General features: G+C 34.8%; 1 protein-coding gene and 1 pseudogene across 1 annotated transcript in view; both read left to right on the top strand.

Moving 5' to 3' along the window:
• CNTNAP2 (contactin associated protein 2) overlaps positions 1–23,641 on the top strand; it is a 2,391,149-nt gene that overhangs the window by 1,211,195 nt on the left and 1,156,313 nt on the right. The gene's annotated exons all lie outside the window — the stretch shown is intronic.
• LOC119533957 lies at positions 2,649–3,395 on the top strand (annotated as a pseudogene).

Raw genomic sequence — 23,641 nt, 5'->3', positions numbered from 1 at the left:
AATAAAAAAAGCGACTGGTGCCTTTTTTTTAGGCTATACAATATGGTAGACCTTGCCAAACACCAAAATGGCTCCCTTTGGGACTCAATTTTGGTCCAAGCAAGTATGGAAGGAGGACAGGGTCACCAATAACCATCCTTTTAGCAAAAACTCTAGGTGAAGTACTGTTTTTTCAGAAGAAGATACTGTTAGAGAATTAACAATGATAAACACATGCTTCCCTATGGATTATTTTTTTCAAAGGCCCTAATTACCAATTAATAAAACATCTTTAGGTATCTCCTTATCTTGACTAAAGCATTTACATGGTCATATATATTTATGGTTGTTTTTCAAAGTACACTCTTTAAATGCCCCTTTTTCTAGGTCACTAATTATAACAGGACAAGTCTTGCCAAAATCTGAGAAAAATAATGATTCCTTATATAGTAAGGTAAAACCCTGAAAGCCATATTATTATAATCAAAAACTGTAAATACAGAAAAACAAACAAAAATCTGCTGTAAATACAGACTTACAAGTACAGGTCTGTCAGGGAGTTTCTTCTTTAAGTGAAATTTTTCTTCTTTAGCTTCCCAAATCCAATCAGAAGAGAGAGGCAGACACCAAAAGGGAGTGGTTGTACTCAGGTAGATCAACATTAGGAACCATGTGACTATCTTTTCACATCAGATTCTTCTCTGGCTCCTAAGGTATTTATTGGTTTGGCAGCCTCACTCTGGACTCACTGTATCAAGTATTTGTAGATTCTCTTCTTTTCTTCTTCTTAGGATGCTCTTAGCAAAGACTGAAATAGAACTGCTTTTTTGAGTTGATTTTTCAGAAATCAGTTTCAGAATGGATTTGTAGAATACCTTGTATCTCTGCCAGCTTATTGCATTTTCAGTAACATTATCAAATGTAAAACTTAAGTTTTTAAAATAGAAATTTAAGTAGTTTCATGAAAGAACAACTTGTCTAGATCATGATAACACCTTGTTAAATTGAAAAGATCCTTATCTTAGCTGCTAAGTAAGTTAATGTTCCTTTAAAATATCATTCATTTGAGAAACAGCAGGAATAAGAATAGGTTTTTTTTTTTTCCTCTCCATTTAACTCCAGCTTCAAGGAGATTATTGATTTCATTAAATAAATTCAAGGAAACTCTAAAAGTTTTTCAGTTTCCAAACTATAATGTCCAAGTCTTTTTATATCTTTCAAAGACTTTCACAGCCTGGTCCAAACATAGCCAATACTATCTCCCAGTTCTTCTTCCACTGCAGATCATGTACCCTAAACACTGGTCAAGCAACACAACAGTACAACACATCTTCATCAGTTTGAACTCACTGTTTCATCATCATAGAATCCTAGAAACCTTCTCCTTCTAACAAACTTCCATTCATCCTCTCTGACATCCCCACCCCTCAGATATCACCTCTGCCATGAAATCTTGCCCAACTCTCCTGGATAGTGTTATTTCACCTAACTTGACTTAGCACTAATTCATATTATTTGCTTTTATGTGTTTATTTCTCACAAGTAAGCATGGAAGGGCAAGGATGAAGTTCAATTAATATTTGTCTTCAAGAAACAGCAGGTAGGTAATATTTGATGACAGCTACCATATCTTTCCCCACTGACTGTTCTCTTTTTTATGCCACATATTCTCAATGTCTTCAAGCTTCTTTTTGTGGTATGATTCAAATCCATTCACCATCTAGGTGACTTCTGTTTTATTATGTTTTAGTTTGCTTATGTCTGTTAAATGAATAAGTGGAATGGGGTTGGGAGGAAAGAACATAAAAGTAATTTGCAGGGATTAGAGAATGGTATTATGGAACACTCTTCCATTTTTATCTGGTCTTCTTTCTCATGTGCTACCTTGGATCCTGGCTCATCTTGGACTATGGAAGTGAATGGTGTGGGGTCTCAGCTCCACCGGAGCTGGCTTTGGAATCTTATGTCTTCCTGCCTGGGCTGCTCCCAATCTGCAGGAGCCTCGGCACAGAAGACAATCTAAGCTGAAAGGCAGGATTGGATCCCACCTTACCATCCCAATCATACGTAATGTTTTGGGTCCAGGTTGGGTTGTTTTGATTTTTGTTCATCTTGGTTTGTTGTTGTTGTATTGTTGTTGTTGCTTGAAAATTCACAATTATGGCAGAACACTGAATTCACAGCTACAGATCTTATATTGATTAACAACATTAACAGAACTTGAACCCAAGTACAAATTTCTAACTCTAATTAAAACCAATAAAAATATTTGTTAAAATAATTGTTCTTTATCCCTGACATGGTGTAAATTGCCACTTGACTTAAGGAAGTTACCCTTGTTGCAGCTATGTGAAAGATCCAATAGCTTGCAAAAACAAACAAAAATTGATGCCAATTTGGAACTCAAGTTGTTGTGTAATAGTCTTAATCCAGATAGAACTTCTCTCTATATCCAGATTAGACTAAAGTACTGTTTTCTACTGCAGCAACATAACATTTTATCAAAATATAAGTTTGTTCCTCTTGAGGCGCAAGCTGTGTGGAGCAGCTTCTAGCTCGATCAGTCCTGCACTGTCGATCGTGCCCCTGAGCAGCTGCTTCTCGCTTCACCTCCAGATGCAAGTGCGTTGTCCTGTGACAGCAGTCCCGCTTTCATGGAACAGAAAAGAAGAGGAGTGGAATGTGATCCAGCAGTTGTAGGAGAAGCCAGCTTGATGAAAAGGCTTTCCAATTTGGTCTGGCAGTTGGCACCATTAGTGGGCCACACCCAGCACTGCTGGACCTTTGTGTCATAGGATTGATGCCCATGCTGACATCTGAAAATCGGCATGGAATGTCAGTTTCGTTCCTTCTCAGAGAACTGCAGGACAAGGTACCACAGTTCCTAGGATTTTCCTGGATCAAAACTTATATCTCCATCCCAGATATCATGTGTATTGGTCTAAGAGGTATGGACCATCCTAAACATTTTAGTTTAAAGAACTGTGATATCCAGTATTTTTCCATGAGGGACATTGATCAACTTGGTAGCTAGAAGGTCATGGAACAGACATTTGATCTATTATGATTGGCAAAAGACAAAGGCCAAGCCATCTGAATTTTGATACTGATGCATTTAACCTTATGCTGGTTTCAGCGACAGGCACCTCTTTTGTAAGTGGACTGATGTCTTGAGAAGGCAGGTACATTACTGAGAAAATACAAATACAAGATTGTATTCAGCACCGGGTCTTGTCAAAGTAAATCTTCATTTGGCCACTTCTGAGGAAGAGGTGAAGGCTACAGCCTGCCTGGCAGAGGATGCGATTGCTTCAAGTTTTGGTCAGACAAGAGAAAAAGAGCACATTCTCTATGAACAATTTCCTACTCCCAGATCTCTGGATGAATCAGAAAGTGAAGAACACACAAGAATATAGGAAATACTGTGCACTGTCAGGTGTTTCACAATGGGCATTCCAGAGTTGTGAGGCATTTGAGGGGGATTGACCCAGGTCAGTTCTGCCTTAATGAGAACATTTGCATTCTCATAATTGTAGAGTTTCCCCTCTCTATTTTGGTGACCAATAATGCTACAGTAAATGTGCTTGGATTTTTGTAGTTTGCAGGGTATTAATATGTTGAAGTAATATGTAAATTTAAAGAGGTCATAAACAGCATTTATTACATTGGTGTTATATGTATGTGTATGTTTGTGTGTTTGGGAGCTCATAAGTGCTTCTTACGTTCTGGGAATAGATATGGCTATGTTAAGTTTTTTTTATACTGACACATTTTGATAGATGCATTTGTGCTTGTAAGAAATTATGCTTTCAAATGCCAAGTTCAATAGACCAAGGTGGGGGGTGGGGCATGAATGAAGCACAGATGCTGTGAATAAGACCAGAATGTGCAATGCAATTTAGCCCCGTGGGCTTCTAGGGACTAACCCACTTCCTCTATGATGGGTAAAGTTGTCAGTAGTGACAATAATACTGTTAGAAATGAAAACTAAGTTGTGCTCACCAGTGTTTAACTGACAGTACCACAATGCCTTCAGGAATAAAATGCAAGTGCTGTGTTACAATTTATCTCATGATTTTTGTGGTTCAATAATTTATCTTCATAAAACACTGACAGCCAGTATTCTGTTGTTCCTGTGAGTGAAATATGATGTGCTTGCAATATGTTTTGAGGATTTACTAACTATGGTTATGTACATATAACTCGTAATCAAGTTCATGCATGAGTAGCTGAAATATAAATAGGAATATTTAAGACTGTCTCAAAATGAGATTGAATTCTCCGGTTATATAGTCATAGTAAGGGAGTTCATGTATATGAAATAATGTGCCTATGGTGAATTTTCGAAGAATTCAGAAAGGGAGAGAAACTAGATGGAGGCCATAAAAGGAAAGAGTCATAACGTTCCAAATCTAGCAATATGACTGGGTAAAGTTAATTTTTCAGGCACAAATCACAGGATAAAATGCCAAAATGAGTATAACAAAATCCTAATTTAATCCTCTTTAAACTTTTGAGTTAAGCCATTTTCCCTCTGCTTTTTGGATGTTGAATGGAGACAATTGAGATTTCTCAGTTGAATGGAGTTTTTTGAGTACAATATTTACTATATATTTATTTTTAAAATGTACACATAGCACATTACAAATGTCTTTGTTTATGAAGATGTTGTAAACAAGTCGCCATATTTTTCTCATATTACAGTCCATAGTTGCCACATTAATCTTCTCAAGAAATCTCTAATTACATTTCATCACTCTGATACCTTCTATAAATTTCTTACTGAATGAAGTGCAAACTTCTTAACCTGAAATTCAAAGTCCTTCATGATCTAGCTTCAATTAGTACCTCAGGTCTTATCTCCCCCCCATTCCACTCCATTAACTTCATGTAAAGTGGCTGGCTGTTGTTGAAGTATACACCTACCCATTTGTTCATTCAGTAACATATCTGGGGATTCAAAGATAAGACTATGCAGTTCATGAATATTCAGCTATGTGTTCCAGGAGCTCAGGAAGGGAGCAGGCAAACACAATGATCTCCTAAACTTCTCTTCTTTTGTTCCTGACAATCCCTTCATTTAAAGTGACTTTACCTTCCTTTTCCATAAATGGAACTTTTCCATGAAATCCTCCCTGAGCTCCTCAGAAGGAAGTGATCCGTTTATTCCATAATTCATTGTCATTTCTTTATTTTAGCACTAGTTAATGTCTACCTACTTTTATAGTTAACTTCTCTGCATATGTCCTCCATAACTCAGTAAATGTCTTGGAAGTTAAGGATCAAGTTCCATTAGTTCCTATCCTCTACAATCTCCAGCGCTTATAACTGCTGGACAGCCAAATATCTGATGAGTGAGTGAAAACATTCAAGGTTATTGATTAGGGCAGAAGAATCATTCTTATTTCCTACTAATCATTCACCTCCTTACAAATGTAGGATAGAAAAGCAGTCATTTCTCTCATCCGTGATTGTAATGAGTATATAATCAAACCATTCAATGATTGAAATGTAAAACAACTTACTTTCAAAAGATTCACAGCGTGTTTTGCACAATTTTATATTGAATAACATTTTCAGTTTTATAAGGGAAAGTGAAACATTCTTATTGTAAGCTAATAAAAGCACAATAATTTTCTTATAGCTATAAAATTTTATCATTGATCTATTATAATTAAGTCTAGAATTATTTCAATCTATCTTATATGATATTTTGTAACAAAACTTGCATATACACAAAAAGCATGGTCCTGAAAATTCTAAACAAATGAAATTTATAATTTGAAATCTATGGTATGATTTAATATTTTTACACTCTTAACAAAATGAATCATTTTTTTCTGTTATATTCAAAAAATACAAATTAGTTTCTGTCCCAAATAGAGATCATTATACATCTCTTGCTAGACACATGCAAAAATACATTCTTGAATTAAGTATTATAATGAAGATGATTAAATAAATAACTCTAGATTTAATCATTGTGAACCTTATCTTTATAATTTTATGCCAAATATGTTAGTAACACATTTGAATTTCAACATGTTGTTATAATCTACATAAATTTATTATAGATAAACATGAATTTCAGTTAATTCATTTTAAAAGTTCTGCATAAGATGAGTACTAAAAAAGTTATTTAAAAACTATCAATCTCAATTTAAAATTATCTTCACAAAAGAAAAAGTAAAATAACATGGTTTAATGTCTTGCACATGCTAATGACCATACTGTCATTTCTTCTTCGAGCATTGAACTCAAACCAGGGGTGATAAATCTCACTGAGAAAGAATTTCTTTCTCATAGTAGCTATTCAATAAATATTTGTTGAAAGTTGGTAACAGGTCCCCACATTCTCACTGTCAGTACTCTTATATATTTATACCAATAGCACATAATAATCATATAAAATACATTTTCATCTAGTGCATAATTTCCATGAAGCAGAGATTTTATCCACCTTCTTCAATATTATCTTAGTGTCTAAAATAGTTTCTTAACATAGAAGCTAAATTATAGTTTTAATGATTAAATGCCTATATTAAGTGCCTAATAAAAGGAAAAATATCATCCTGGTCAGAGTCCCAGTGTTATTGCCAAGATCCATCTCATGAAGAACCACATACATTTCACAGGGCACTGTTACAATCTGCTTCAGCACTTCAGCCCTTCCTTACATCACTTGTCCATCCTTGAATAAACCAATTTAAATGCGAAATACGCAATAACTTATGCCTCCTTTCTTCTGATGATGGCAGTATTAACTAAATTATTACTGAACATCATTAATTGGTATAGAAAATGTTAGCAATATGCTAGAAAGAGAGATCAATCAACATATAAGTAGACAGAGATTAAATAAAAGCGTATGATTTCTACCTACAATCTGCCTGCATATCAAAATGAACCAATAGACTCCACACCAAAAGTGACCTTACAGTGAATTCAAGTGGACTCTTCCCCTATTTTTATGTTACAAATATTTTTTGTTGTCCAAATTTCTAGAGCTAATTTAAATGATTTCTTATATGACCGAAATTTGACTTCTGCTGAGACATTGCCAAGGTTAAAAATCTGTTTAAACCAACCCAAAAATTATCAGTGAAAACAGGGGCCAAATGTCCAATTTCTGTAAGCTTGAGTTCCCTTTGAGAACCGGTGTATCCAGAACTGAGGTGTTTCCAGGGAAATAATACCAGAAGCTCTGGTTTTGTACAGTTCAGAGAAAAAAACCAAGGGCCACACAACCTCTAGCAAATCTGCTTTATATATTCAGGCCTCTCTTACAGTGACCACAAAAATATCTGGTAAAAGTTGTGTGCAATATAATGCAAATGGGTCTACTAAAATGCCATCACTTTCATACTTTCATTTTGTTTTGATGACTTTGTCCAGCTTAGATTTTTTTTTTTTTTTTTTTTTTTTTCAGTTGTAGTGCCCTTTGGGAAAGAACATTCTCTCTTTTAAAAGCCACACAAAGCTTAGCTCAAGCAGTTTTATTGTTTTCTTTCCCAGGAAGCTAACAAAAAAGACTAATGTATTACTTAATGAAGCTATTCATTTCTTAATAAAAATAAGAATTAGCAACAATAACTATTATACTCACATTAACCTTATTTGTGCACTAACATAGAAGTTGCTCTGATGTACTGTATTTCTATCATACTTAAAAAAAAAAAAATAAAGCTGGGAAATATAAACCCAAAGTAAGACATATTTTTCTTTGTTGTTTTAGAAATCTAAGTTAACAACCAGTGCTAAACCCATCTACAAAAACCCCAAGCTTTGGAAATTGTAAAGCTGATGATAAGTAGCAGCTTTGGAAAGTGAGAATAAATCTTTGATTTGAAATCTGCAAACCTGGGTCTTACTCCCCGTTTGCCTCTTACTGTTTGAAAGATATTTGCAGGTCTTCTGTGTTAATCTTGATTTACTCATTTTTTTCATTTTCAAAATGGGGAGTAGCTCTGGCTACTCCACCAAGTGACTAGTCTGTTTTGTAATGTCCACATGAAATTTTCTTCAAAGTTCATGGATAAGAGCTTTTGAAGAATATTCTACTTAAAAGATGATAAGTTTATTGAGAATCTTTGCCCTGTGAGGTTAGGAACTTTGTTTTTGAAGTAGCCCTGATGTCTAGGTCATTGCCTAGAAAGTAATATTGAATAAATGAATGAAAGAATTCAGTGAATATATCCTTCTTCATTACATTCATATGGGTGATTTAGTTCCTAACTATATTCCTTATGCATATGTTCTTCATGAATATATTCATTAAAAGACTAAACCTGTGACCCTTAGCTTTTGATAAATTGAACAATCCTTAAAATACTACTCATACATTCACATTTGTTGAATACATTCAGGAGAAATATATTCTTGAATATATTAATATAAGAATGCATTCATATTCACAGAATATTTTCAAGAAGGCTATTCCTTACAGCAAGTACCTGATAAATTGGTGAATTGGATAAATTTGATGAATTAGTCATACATCAGTTGATACTTTGGATAATTAGTTTTGGTCATTTTGCTTTTATAGAATTGGTTTTCAGTGAATTCACTAAGAACCCATCCTCTTGATTCTCACCTGTCTGATTATCAGCAGGTAGGTTATGGGTCTTTGGAATTCACCACCCTCCAAACCTGTGGATTCATATATCCTGTGAAACCTCTGCTGTAAGATGGACAAGGACCTCCATCTTCCAAAGGGAGAGAAGAGTTGAAGTCAAGATTTTTATCTCAGACCAAGAACTACTTCTGATTTACAGTTTCATCTTCTTCCCTCTGAGCTCTGTATATGCTTATTGCTCTCTGTGTTTTTGGAGAACGTGGTTTTACCTTGGAGAGATCTGTTAATGGGATGAATCCTTAGTATATTTGTTAGATAGAACTAGATACAAAAGCAATGCTCTGGTATGGGTTTTAGCTACCAGCTACTGGTCAAAGAGTACACTCTGTATAAATCAGCTGCAATTACCAGCCACATTAAACTTGCTTTTTCAAGTAATGTGTGCTTCTTCAAACTCATAAACTGTCTGACCAAAGGGCTTGGCTTCTCCTGGAGAATCACTGCCATCATGAGTCATGGATTCTGATTAAATTATTGTTTCTCAGATATTTAACAGCATTAAAAAGGATTGAGAACTTTCAATCTAATTGAGCTAGGACAGTAGTGAGATGGTGTTTTCGTTTCCTAGGCTGTACAAGCAATACCATGAAATGGGTCAGGTTAAATATGGGGATTTATTTGCTTGGTTTGAGGTTGGGGTAAAGTCCAAATCAAGGCCTCATCAAGGCAATGCTTTCCTTCTGAGGACTGCAGTGTTCTGGGGCTGGCTACTGGTCATTCTTTGTCCTTAGCTTGTGGCATAGCAAACACATAGTGGCTCCTGGTCTCTCCCTTCTCTTTCAGATTCTGTTGATGTTCAGCTTCTTACTTCCTGTGGCTTGCTTTCTATCTGTCTGAATTTCATTCTGCTTGTAAAGGACTCCAGTAATAGGGTTAAGACCCATCTTGATTGGAATGGGCTATATCTAACAGAAGTACCCTCATCAAAGGGTCCTACTTACAATGGGTTCACATCCACCGGAATAGATTAGATTTAAGAACATTTTGTGCTGGGGTTCATACAGCTTCAAACCACCACAGATGGCAAGATCTGAACATTGAAATATTTGAACCATCTGGTTATACCTTTGACTCTAAGAGATACAGAGATGGTGAGCTTAAGAAAAAGGGAGTTGAAGAAGGCTGAGAGAAATTTCAAGAGTAAAGGAAAGATGGTAGATACTACACAATTTAGAGAGATAGAAAAGAAAGTGAATGATTTCATATTATAGGTCTTTTACTTTCCCCTTATGAATTAAAACAATTAGTATTCATTTTATCTGTGAGATACCAAGGGACCTTAATCAGAGTAGATATGTTAATCAAAGAAAGGAATGATCTAAGTTTAGAAATGAAATTAGACATAATTTTAAAAAGTAACATCACCTTTTAAAGCCCTTAAAAGTGTCCCAAAGTCCCCTTTGGAATCTTTATAAAGCCTTTGTCTATCTTATCAAAATCTTCCAATAATACCTTCTTTTCCCTTAAATACCACAATTCATATTAAATTAATAGCATTGACAGTTATTGGTCTGTTAAATTACCGTGTTTTAGTATCCTACAACTGTGTAATAATTTCCTAAGTTTGTGGTAGCTTTTGTGCACAGCTATTTCATAACTCTTTAAACATAATGATGTCTCCAATATTTTCTACATTTGTGAAAGTATTTCAATTAGGTTGCACATTTAATAAAACTGTCTCACTTTAAAAATTTTTATCAAAATATTTGCATATAGAAAATGCACGTATCTTGAATGTACCACTCAGGAAATATTTTAGGAATTCTTAGAACATGCCTGTTTAGCACATTATCAGCACCCCAGATTGCTTCTATATTCAATGATAATTTTTTATGATGTTTCTATGAGAAAACAATCATTTTATAATCTTTTATATCAAAAATCTTCTTTTAACTAAAGGGTTACCCATCTAACAACTAACTGTAAACAATGTTCAATAAATAACTACAAAGCCTACAATTATACTACATAATAAGAAAAAATCCTTCTGTGGATCTTGTTAATGTTATCTTTAGATAGGACATGCCCTGTATATAAGAAGACGATAAATGTTCATCTACATCATAGAAGTGTAGCACTGGATCATCTGCCAAGTTGGTCTATCATTTATTTACTCCCAAGGTTCTGTGAAGCTACCAATAGTCCCCAGCTCCTCTCCACTAAGATATATGATCTCCGTTGTAGAAATAGGAAAGTTGCAAGGATTACCTCGATATTTTCAGCATCGATCCTTCTCTTTTCTTCTCAGACCAAGTCTCTCTCATCTACCTTGGATATCCCATGATCTTTCTGTTTGATGTCTAGAATCATCCAGAATGGCAGGGACAGATTTATGGCTAAAATATACAACTTTTTATATAAATATTTATTTTAATGTGCTCTACATAACATTGCTTTCTTCAGATTGATACATTGCCATTGATCTTTCTATTCTCCTCTTTAGTTCATGCGTAAATTTCAATCTTGTTTTAGGTATTTAAAACTGAAAAGAATCTTTAATTCAGCTTGTTAATCATTCATTTTAGTGATAAGAACTTGTAGGCCAGTGAGATAGTGTTTTACTCATGTAATATTTATGTCCTTGCTGTCCATGTTCTATCCCATCTCTATTTTAGTACATCACACTGCACTCCTGTCTTATGTATCCTGTAGTGAATATCACCTTTGTCTGCACACATATATGCAAACATACCCAACTGTGTACCTATTGCATGAAACTAAAGTAAAAATAAATCAGTTTTTTTGTGGGTTTTTTTTTTTCTTTTTGCAATTTAAGATACAATAAGAATATTATTAAAATACTTGTTTTAATTTTTAATCTTGTCAGATGTTGTTCTAGTTTGCTAATGCTGCCGGGATGCAAAACACCAGAAATGCATCGGCTTTCATAAAGGGGATTTATTTGGTTACATAGTTACAGTCTTAAGGCCATAAAGTGTCCAAGGTAACACAGCAGCAATCGGGTACCTTCACTGGAGGATGGCCAATGGTGTCCGGAAAACCTCTGTTAGCTGGGAAGCACGCGGCTAGCGTCTGCTCCAAAGTTCTGGTTTCAAAATGGCTTTCTTCCAGGATGTTCCTCTCTAGGCTGCAGTTCCTCAAAAATGTCACTCTTAGTTGTACTTGGGATATTTGTCCACTCTCAGCTTCTCCGGAGCAAGAGTCTGCTTTCAACGGCCATCTCCAGAATGTCTCTGTAAGCTGAAGCTCCTCTCAGTTCCAGTGCGTTCTTCAGAGTGCCCCTCTTGGCTGTAGCTCCTCTTCAAAACATCACTCACAGCTGCACTGAGTTCCCTCTGCCCATCAGCTCATTTATATGATTCCACTGATCAAGGCCCACCCTAAATGGGTGGGGCCACACCTCCATGGAAATTATCTCATCGGAGTTATCACCTACAGTTGGGTGGGGCGCAGCTCCAAAGAAACACTCAAAGAAATCTAATCAAAACTGATAATGTCTGCCCACACATGATTACATCAAAGATAATGGCATTTGGGGGACACAATACATTCAAACTTGCACAGATGTCTATCATGTTCAGATTAGAATCTGCAAGAAGGGCTAGCTAGTACAAAGTTGTAACTGTGTATATATGAAACTTCAGTCATATAAGTATTACTTTAATGTGCTTGCCTGTAGCATTTCCTACTCATGTTTGCTACTAAGAGTCAGAAAAATTACCCAAAGGGCAACTGGTACTCAAAAAGGATTGTTGTTGAATTGGAGATTGCAGAAAAGAGGTAGTTCTTAAAACTCTGTGTTGGTGCCCTTCAGGGTTCAATTTTCATTAATAGCCCAATGGGAGGAAATGACATTGAGCTGAAATATGCAGAAGCGCTTCCCATGGCTGGAGGTCATGTAGAACAAGTAGTAGAAGTTAGCAGAAAAATAACTACTTGTAAAAGATAGGATTGGATTTTTGCCTATGTTTGTGGCGTAGGTAAATTATCGAGGAACTGTCTTGAGTTAAGGATGGAAATTATTCAGTGACAGGTATGGAAACAAGATTAAAGGGAAGTAATGCAGAATTGTCTGAAATGAAAAATGATGGTTTTATTATGTGTTTTATGATGTAATTTAAAAATAATGATTTCTATTCAATCCGTAAAAGCTCATACCTGGAGATAATATCTTAAGATGTTTTTTCCATGCCAAGGCTCTGATCATGGTTATTCTTTGAACTTAGGAATTTCTGAGCTTCCAAGTTACTGGATAAACTCTCTAACTTGCAAACAGTTTTCTCACTGGAATTGTATGCATATACAGGTACTAAAAAGCTATATTTTAATCAAATCCACTTAAATTCACAGTTCTTCATGATTATTATGAAATTAACACTTTGAAAAAATATTTAGAAGAATAAAGAGAATTTCATAATTCATACTATTTTAAAAGAAGTCAATCTTAAATTTCTGACATTTGTTAAATTAGGCTTTTAATTTGTTTTATTATCAAAATTTAAGAAAATGAGAAAATGGATTCAAGAATTAGCCTAGGCCAAATTGCCATTATTATCTTCTTTTATTGTGTTCTCATTATTCCTTATTTAAAATACTCCCTTTTCATTGCTTCTGTAATACTGATGTGATAGAATTGGAAAACAGTCTTTGATGACTATGTCCTTTAGCTCTATTTTCTCCTTAGTAAGTGGAAGGATGGGAACCAAATACCTTTGGGATATGGAGAAGAAATAAGATACTCTGTAATTATTCTGATATTCACTCTTGTAGCAGATTTACACCTACTTAGAGTATAGGGGACTGATGGAGTTACAACAGCAGGGTACAGTTAAGCTATGGAAAACAAGGGGTTATCTACATTGAGGATTGTGTCATGTTAAAAATCCCCACATGAATGCCAAAATCATCTCAGTTATACTCTGCTTTCCTACAATTATGTTTTATTGCCTCTTCCTGAGTCATTCAAAGCCAGTTCATAACAGATAGGGAAATAGTTCACAGACATGAAAAAAATATGTATAAAGACATTTTAAATCTCTTTTGGTGGTACAGTAAGGTAAACTTCTTAAGGCCAGTAATCATCACATATATTTTTAAATCCTCAGAAATATCTTACATAGGTATGCCATCAGAGAATGTTAGAGAAATTGAGTTGAATATCCTTGCCCTTTCAACAGTGTCAATTTCCTATAAACAAGAAGCTAATATGGATAATTTTGTGCCTTTAGAGAAAATCGTAAGATATTTCATGTTATGTGAGACAAATGTGGAAAAAAAAAGGGACAAAAAATGATTTAATCAGTTTTGATTTAAGAAGCAAATTATAAATGTCAATAATTATAAAGGCTTAATTTTTTCCAAAATGGCATAATAATAATTTCACAACTAAATTTGTATGCATAAAACATTTGCAAAACGGTGATTGTAAAAAATAAGTAATATCTAAATTTTCAACCAATTAGTTGGCATATTTATTAAAAAAACAAATGAAGGCACAGAAAATATAATATATACACCTTTAAATGGAAAAAAAAAATGGGATGCAAGAAAAGCAATCAGTTAGAAAATGGGCATAAATGAAGTGGTGGTGTCCGCACTGTCCAATGAAGTCAGGAAATGCAAATGAAGAGTCATGGGCTCTAGAGACCAGGGTTCTTAACCTCAGATGGTAGCCAAATCCCTTGCAATTGTATACAAATTTGTGCTATATTTATATAAGGGTTTTTCTTAGGACAGAATTCATAGTTTTCATCAGATTTTCAGTGCAGACATTTACCCAAAATTCTTAATTTGTCTGTTCTTCTATATAGCTAAACTACTCACGAATTGTATATTCTCACTCAATATCATAGTCACTGCACTTCATTCCAATCATCAATGACCTCCATGTTCCCAAATCTAATGTCTGCTTGTTGTCTCTTTTCTCACTTGATTTCTCAGAACCACTTAAAGAGTTGATTAGTCCCTCCTTCTTGAAGCATTCTCTCCCTTAACATTACATTCTTCTGGTTCCTTCCTGTTTCTTTGGCCACTCTTTCTCAGCCAACCTTCCTGGTCCCTCATCTTTTTCTCCAACTTCTAAGGTTTAGAGTACCACAAGTCTCAGTCTAAGCTCTGCTCTTTTCTATCTCAACTCTCTCCTTTAAACAACCTTATCCAGCCCCATGATTTATGTGCCTGACATCAAATTTCTTCCCAGACCAAATATATAACTCCCTGCCTGACATCTCCAATCATACATGTAATAGACATACCCAACATCGGCTTCTTTTCCCAGTCTCCCATTATTAAGTTAAATGGCTTCAATTTCCATTCAGTTGCTCAGGTCACAAATCGTTCTTTCTCAAACTTTTGATAGGCAGCCATTGAGCAATGCTTGTCAACTGTACCTACAAAGCATATTACAGATCTGCCCACTTTTCTCTTCTCTACAGCTACCCTCTTTGTCCAAGTTTCAATCATCTCTTGTTCTAATATTGTTGGAGCTTTCTGAAGTCTCTCTGCTTTTATGCTTGCCTTCTTAAATCCATTCACCTAACAGGAGCCAGAGTATATTTTAAAAATAGAAACAACATCATGTCACTTTTTGCATAAAACACAAGGGTTATCTTTTGCACTTAAATCTAATCTTCTAGTCACAACTCACAAGGCTCTGATATATTGGTCCCTTGCCTATCTTTTTGTTTTCATCTCCTAAATCCCCCTCCACTCTAATCCCCTCCTGCCCAGTTAACGGCTACACTCCAGCCACAGCAGACATCTTATTTCTGTTACTCCAGTACACTGAGCATGTTTTCCTTGAGGTCTTCTGCATCAAACCATCATATAACCGGCCTCTTCTTGTCCTTCAGGTTTCAGGTCAATCAGTCTTTGCTAGTCCCACCAATCTCTCCATCACAATATCACTATCTGAAATTGTACTTGATACTTATTTGCCCTCCATGAGGGCAAAGACCTTATCTACCTTCTTTACTATTATATCTCTGGTACCAAAAACAATGCTAGTTACAGGGTAGGAGTTGGGTAAATGTCAGCTGAATGAGTGTGTGAATGAGTTAAAGAATGAGCATGACCCTTTGAAGAACTCTAGAAGAACTTATCTAGTAGAGCAAAATTCCTATGTCATTCTCCTTGGATTCTGAAAAGTTGAACTTAAAAGGCAGGACTGGTAAATCTCCCATCAGAAGAAATTATATGATTGGGTGATGAAATCAGATGATGTAACCAGCCGATGATGATGGTCATCCACTTGATCCTTTTATACTTCTTTACCTTCCTTTACTCGTAGGCTCAACACTGTCTGGATGGCTTATCATTATTCATGGCAGAGTCTAGAATAAAATATACCACATTCTAAGTGTTCTATCTCTTGGTGACATGAATCTTTTTTTCCTTCCAGTATACTTTTCTGAGTTTGTATACAAGTTTGTGTACAGTAAGTGCCATTGTTTTATAGATTAAAAAGAAGTCATAAAAAAATCTCTACTTATGGCTTAAAACCCATCTTAGATATCACTTCTTTATAATAACTTTATCTGCCGTACAAACGAAACTCACAAAATGTGTTCTCCTTTTTTAAATATTCAAAGTACTTGGTACTTCTCTTTATACATGTATGGCAACAATAATAGCAATAAAAATAAAAACTATCTACTGATAGTATCAGGTGTCTCACCAATATTATAGTTCTGATATAGTATTGTAAGTCTTCCTATACAAATGAGGAAACCAAATTTCAAAGGGTTGAAAACCTTGTCCAAAGTAAAACAACTCAATTTTCCTATGGCATGGATCTTCTCTCTGCAGTGTTGACATAGTGCCTGGAAATAGTCAATAGTCAACATAATTTTATGGATGAATACAGGAAGCTGGGTGAGATTTGAATCCAGATATGAATGACACCCAGACTCTTAAGTCCTATTTCATATTTTTTCATATCTTATCTATTTGTGTATACTAATTAGCTGCCTTAAGAGTTAGAAACCTCCTTGAAATTAGCAACCACTTCCTATTTATGGCAACTTGTATATAATTTAGTGTTCAAGCATCAAGTATTGGAAAGAAAGGATGAATGAATGAATGTATAAGAAGTGCATTTGAACTACCCATAAATGGCACATGAACTGGGATCCTGGATTGAAAAGATTTATCGGAGATGACTATTTCCATAAACATGTGATCCTACTAGTTATTTGCTTTGGAGAATTATCTCAAAAAGAGAATAATGGTTAGCAGAGTAATCATTAAAGCATTGAACAGGAGACTTTGTAGTATAATGATACTTGGCTTTTGACTGGGAATCAGTAAGGGATGAGCAATTACTAGAAATTCTTCTATGAGTATTTATTCTTGGGGTAGTTAATTAAGTTTTTAACATGTCTAAAATATTGGCTTCCAGAAGCTCATGGCACTTACCTTTTTTAATAGCAAATAATGGCTGTTGTTTGATAATGCAGAAATCAAAGCATGAAATGGACACTGAATAAAAGTTTAATTAAAAAGTGAATGTGAACATTACTTTTATTTTATTTTAGAGGTTTATATATTTAGAGGGAAAATTACATATGTGCAATGCATAGATCTTTATAGTACAATTCAGTAGATTTTGATAAATATACACTTAGGTAACCAGCACACCAATCAAGATATAGAACATTTTCATTACCCCAAAAAGTTCCCTTATGCCAACTTAAAATCCATTCCCACCAACTGCTTCCACCCCACCCCCCAGAGAAATTACTGCTCTGATTTCTGTTGGCATATATTAGTTTTGCCTGTTCTAGAATTTCATATAAAAAGATTCATCCAGTAAGGATTCTGTGTCTAGATTCTTTCACTCAACACAATATTTTAAAAATTGATCCATGCTCTTGCTTGTATAACTTGTTCATTCTATATTATTGCTAAGCAATATTTCCTTGTTTGAATCTATAATGCATAGACATACAATTATTTCCAGTTTGGGCTTATTACCAATAAAGCTGCTGAAACAGTCCTGTACAAGTATTTTGCGGCATACATTTTGTTTTTTGGTGGGTAAAGACTTAGGAGGGGGATTGTTGGGTCATAGGATCACTGTATGCTTAACTTTATAAGAAACTGCCAAATAGTATTCCGAAGTGGTTGTACAATTTTACACTCCCACCAGCAATGTATGAGAGTTCAAATTGCTCCAGATCCTAGTCAGTATTTAAATTTTTAGTCACTCACTTGGGTGTTAAATTGTAGCTAATTGTGGTTTTAATTAATTAAATTAAATTTCTCCAGTATCTAATGATATCAAACACTTTTTCATATGTTTATGGGCAATAAATGTCTATTTATTTATGAAATGACTTTTTATTTCTGTCTTTTAATTATTGATCTGTAACAGCTTTTGTATATTTTGATATATTCATTTTTCAGATATATATCTATCAGATATTTTCTCTTAGTCTCTGTCTTGCCTTTTAATTTTCTTAACTATTTGTTTTGACAAGCAGGAGTTTTTAACTTTGATGAAGCCAAATTTTCCAAGTGCTATTGGTGCTTTCTAAGAAATCTTTGTTAATCACAAGATCCCGAACATACTCTTATGTTTTCTTTTAGAAGCTTATAGTTTAAGCTTTTCTCTTTATGTCTGAAATCCATCTAGAAGTATTTTTTCCATATTATGTGAGGTATGGAATTAGACACATTTTTTCCATATATTTACCAAGTTGTTCCAGCACAAATTCTTGGAAAAAAAAAAATTGTCTTTCCTCTTTGAATTGCCTTAGTGCTGTTGTCAAAAATCAACTGAGCACATACATGAGGGTCTATTTCTGATCTATATTATGATAGCTTTAAATAAGTCTTGACATCAGGTGGTAAATCTTCTAATATTATTTTCTTTTTTACTATTTTTGAGTATTTAAGGTCTTTTCCGTGTCCTTATAAATTTTATAATCAGTTTTTCAATTTCTTTAAAGAAGTACATTGAGATTTTGATTGGGATTGCATGGTTTTGATCTCTATTTATTTAGATCTTTAATTTCTTTCAGCAATGATTTGTAGATTTTCATGTGAGTTAAAAAATTCACCCGATGATTCTGAGTGTAGACAAGATAGGAGCCACTAATCTAGATCATTTATTTCTCAGTAGCCTCTGGGTGTCTGAAAGAAAAGGATCCATCATATCTCTAAGGTTTTACATATTAAATAAAGGAATGAGTCAACACCCATAAAAAGTGTTATGCAATATTCTCTCCCCAGGGAGTTTGTCTGACTTAAAAGGGGCATTCAAGTGTTTGGTTTAGTACAAATAAAGTATGTTCTAAAATGACTTTTTGTCTACAGAAAGTCTACAGAAAGCACTTGGCAGTTTCTTCATCTTTTAAAGCAAAAACATTCTGTGCCTGCCCAACCATCTTATAACACATTCTATCTGACTACAATTGATTATTTTTATCAGATGGTTTGGATTTGGGTGTCAAAGTGAGCAAAATAAGATTAAATTGGATTTATTTCCTTAAGTTATGTAACTTGTATGGGTAATATAAGAAGTAGAATATGTCATCTTTAGAGAGATGTGAATTTCTCTTTTTCTGTTTTTATTGCATAAATTGATAATTGATAACTTATGAGAATTCATCATTAGCACATCAGAGAGCACTTTAACTGCCTAAATATGGATTCATATTCTAGGAAATTTTTCTCTCAAGACTGAATATTGAGCAAAAGATTAAAACTCTAGTCGCTGTAATTTTATGTGAAGCATTTTCAACAGATGTTACATCTTGGTTTGCTACTATATTTTAAATACTTTCTTTTTTTTTTCCAATATTCATTAAACCAGTCTTTTCTTCTTGTCTCTAATAAGAGTAACATCTGTTTCCTCTTGTTCAATCAAAGCAACCACCTCAAGAGTCTTACTTTGAAAATAATACCATTTAGCAAGACAGCCTAAATAGAAAATGCTTCATTAACATTTTAAATTTGCATACGAAACAAGTTTTGCTAACAATTTTAAGTTAGGGAGATGTTAGAGGAAATATTCTTAAATCATTTAGTTACCTTATGAAAAACAATAAGAACAAATGTTGCTTTTAGGTTAAAAAGTCTATGAAAATATTGGTTTTCTTTTGTAATGTATAGTTGAAAAGTTTTTATCATTACAAGTAACTGGAGATATCTATCACAAAGTAATATCAAACAGTCTTTAGGTATACAATTATGAGACTATTGCAAAAGGTTATATTTTTAAATCAAAAATATTTTTGAAAATATGCATCCCAGTTTATATCAGTCTCCTCAAGCGTTAGTCACCATGAAAGTCCTTGCTTGGAATTGAATTTAATTTTTTGATAATATTCCACATTCGGAGCCACATCTATTGATAACAAAGTTGAAAAAACACATTTTGGGAAGGAGAAAATGGATCTGCAACTGTGAAGGGATAAGACTGATTTTTATTGTGTGGCTTAAAATTGGGTTTAAAACCCTAATTTTAACAAGAGATAATATTCAAATATACTGTGCCGGTTTGAATGCATTTTGTCCCCCAAACGCCATTATCTTTGATGTAGTCTTGTGGGACAGACTTTTGGTGCTGATTAGATTTGCTTGGAATGTGCCCCACCCAGCTGTGGGTGGTGACTCTGGTGGGATACTCCCATGGAGGCATGGCCCTGCCCATTCAGGGTGGGCCTTGATCAGGGGAGCCATATAAACATGCTGACTCAAAGAGACTGAACAGAGTGCAGCTGTGAGTGACGTTTTGAAGAGGAGCAAGCTTGCTAGAGAGGAACGTCCTGGGAGAAAGCCCTTTTGAAACCAGAACTTTGGAGCAGACGCCAGCCACGTGCCTTCCCAGCTAACAGAGGTTTTCTGGACGCCATTTGCCACCAAAAAACCATCTCTGGTGTTTTGCATTCCGCAGCATTAGCAAACTGGAACATATTGTTCTAGTTTGCTAATGCTGCCGGAATGCAAAACACCAGAGACGGATTGGCCTTTATAAAGGGGGTTTATTTGGTTATACAGTTACAGTCTTAAGGCCATAAAGTGTCCAAGGTGACACATCAGCAATCGGGTGTCTTCACTGGAGGATGGCAAATGGCGTCCAGAAAACCTCTGTTAGCTGGGAAGGCACGTGGCTGGCGTCTGCTCCAAAGTTCTGGTTTCAAAAGGGCTTTCTCCCAGGACGTCCTCTCTAGGCTGCAGTTCCTCAAAAATGTCACTCTTAGTTGCACTTGGGGTATTTGTCCTCTCTTAGCTTCTCTGGAGCAAGAGTCTGCTTCCAAAGGCCGTCTTCAAAATGTGTCTCATCTGCAGCTCCTGTGCTTTCTTCAAAGTGTCCCTCTTGGCTGTAGCAAGCTAGCTCCTTCTGTCTGAGCTTATATACTGCTCCAGTAATCAAGGCCCATGCTGAATGGGTGGGGCCACACCTCCATGGAAATTATCTCATCAGAGTTATCACTCACAGTTGGGTGGGGCACATCTCCATGGAAACACTCAAAGAATTCCAGTCTAATCAGCACTAAAATGTCTGCCCCACAAGATTGCATCAAAGAATATGGCTTTTTCTGGGGAACATAATACATTCAAACCGGCACACCTTCCAAATTGCCAAATTCCCGACCTGACCAGGCATAACGCACTATTGACTTTCCATTGGGGCAAGAGGTATTTTTCACAAATAAAACCAATTTTTATCATTTCATAATAGTTGATTACAAAATTAAAGGACAATAACCCAACTGTTCAGAGAGCTGTGTTCACTCACTTAATAAAAATCAATGAGTGGTAACTATATGCCAGATACTGTTCTAAGTGATAATAAACTACACTTAATTCTCACAACAACTCTATGAAGCAGATATTTTCACATTTTCTATTTTATAAATAAGGAAACTAAGGCATAAAGAGTTTAACTTGATGAAGGTCCAGCTATTAAGTGAGCAGAAATGAGATTTGTATCCAGATAATCTGATTTCAGAGTTTACACTTTTATCCATTGTATTATACCACCTCTCTGAGTGTTACATGTGTGTCTGAATATAAAATGACCCCCAAGTATACAGCAATACCCCCATTTTCCCAAGAATACATTTTTGGTCAAATTGCATATATAACTTTCAAGGCTATAGATGAAAATATCTATGATATTTAATTAATTAGGTTTGGTCATGTGTTTTAAAAATTATGTGTAAGATAATTTGCAGAGTTTTTCTACTCTCACTTTTTCTGAACAATTTTCTAATTCTGCACATGCATCTTTTACATCAGCATCTATGTCATAACAAAAACTACCTGTGAGTCATGTGACACATTTTTGTGGAACAAAGCCTCCTCACTTCTGTTTAAGTTTTCGGGATACAGGAATTTCTCCTCCATACATATCTAACATTATCACTGGCCATGTTTTTCCAAGCTTCAAGTGTCTATTAGCATAATGTTGGGTTTTTTTTTCAACTGTCCCATATGTGTATATTATGATCTCTACATTGTGAAGACTTATTATATTGCTTTCTTATTTAGAAGGCTTATTTATAACTACACAAATATTTGTAATTATAAGGTAATGGCCCCCCAAGAAAAATTATTAAATTTAAATCTCATCTTCCTTCTATTTACAGTGAGACTATTCAGATCTTCATTATTTTTGAACTTATGATAGAAATATAAATATACCGCTTCCAGCGTGCCAGACACTGTTCCAATGTTGTACCAATATTAATTCACTTCCTCCTCAAAACAAACCTATGAAGTAGGTACTGTTTTCATTTTAGACAAGAGGCACAGAAAGGTAATATAAATTGCCTGAGTTAGCAAACAACGGAGAATCCCCAGTCGTCTGGCTCCAGGACCGGTCCCTAGGCCACCATACTGCTATCTGTCCTTGTGCTATGTTGCCACTCACTTTTGTGAAGAGTCAAAAAAGGTAATGATTGCAGGACGTGTAGATAGAGCCAGCACATAGGAGGATCTCAGGAAATGTTAGCTACATGAGACATGTGTCTTATTTTTTTTTTTTTTTTAAGTTTCAGCAGTCAGCCTTTTTCTTTCTTGATCCCATCCAGAGTCACTGTCCAGACACCAGGTTGTGGCCACAACTGGAGGGTGGGTTTCTGGTATGTCTCTCCATTCTGGGTACATCTGTTGACTCTCCAATAATGGGTGGAGGAAAAACATCTCTAACAGCAATTGAGAAGTGGTGCTGTAATCTGTGTTTGCTGATGTATTACTCTTTGTTAGTGATGACTCACAAAACATCTAATTAGACCTGGAATGACTACACATGTTTGTTTTCAGAATAAATGTATTAGTATTTATTTTAAATACATATCTTATTGCATTGATCAGGTTGACTGTGGTATTCAGAGTGAATTTCATATATTGAATTCCAAGAGCTCTTAAATTTCATTAATGTTCTCTTTCATATGAATTGTAAACAGAATTGTTAATTTTTAAAAATGTCTTAAGAAATTATTCCTTGTAGCTTCTTTGAAACAAAAATAATTCTGTATTTCTCTGAGTTACAGATGGCTGAAAAAATGATAAAGATGTAAAGTATTCTGGAGCAAGTTTGTAGGAGAGTGTCACATACTTTTATTTTAGCCCATGTTTCATACAAAGTCGTTCAGGTCTCTCTTGCACTAGAAGGAAGGGTGACAGAGGGAATATATGCCAAAACTATAACTCCCTCTTCATTCTCACCATAATATTGGATGCCTGAGTTCTGAATAGTAGTATTACTACTATTAATATATTAAATGGTCTAGATGAGGGTCTCAGTTCTACGAAATAACAGTAGGATCCTACGTTTAAGATCATTGATGCATTCATCTACAAAATTAAAAGAATGAACTTATTGGAGTTTCAAAAGTAAAGAAATGATTTAAATGAATACTCATGAGCCTATTTTAATGTGTCTTGGGGAAAAATGCTAGAATTCACTTCTCAAACCTATAATCTAAAATTTCCATGTAAAGTAAAATTCTAAGTGAAAAAGCAGCAATTAAGGAAAACACTGAAGGTTTTATATAGTACGAGTGATGCTCTAATACAACAAAAATTTAATGGTACAAATGACTTAAAATTGGC

The sequence above is a fragment of the Choloepus didactylus genome, chromosome 5 (assembly GCF_015220235.1).
Source record: "Choloepus didactylus isolate mChoDid1 chromosome 5, mChoDid1.pri, whole genome shotgun sequence".
In the NCBI taxonomy this organism is placed as follows: Eukaryota; Metazoa; Chordata; class Mammalia; order Pilosa; family Megalonychidae; genus Choloepus; species Choloepus didactylus.
This window is presented reverse-complemented; position numbering and strand designations above follow the sequence as displayed.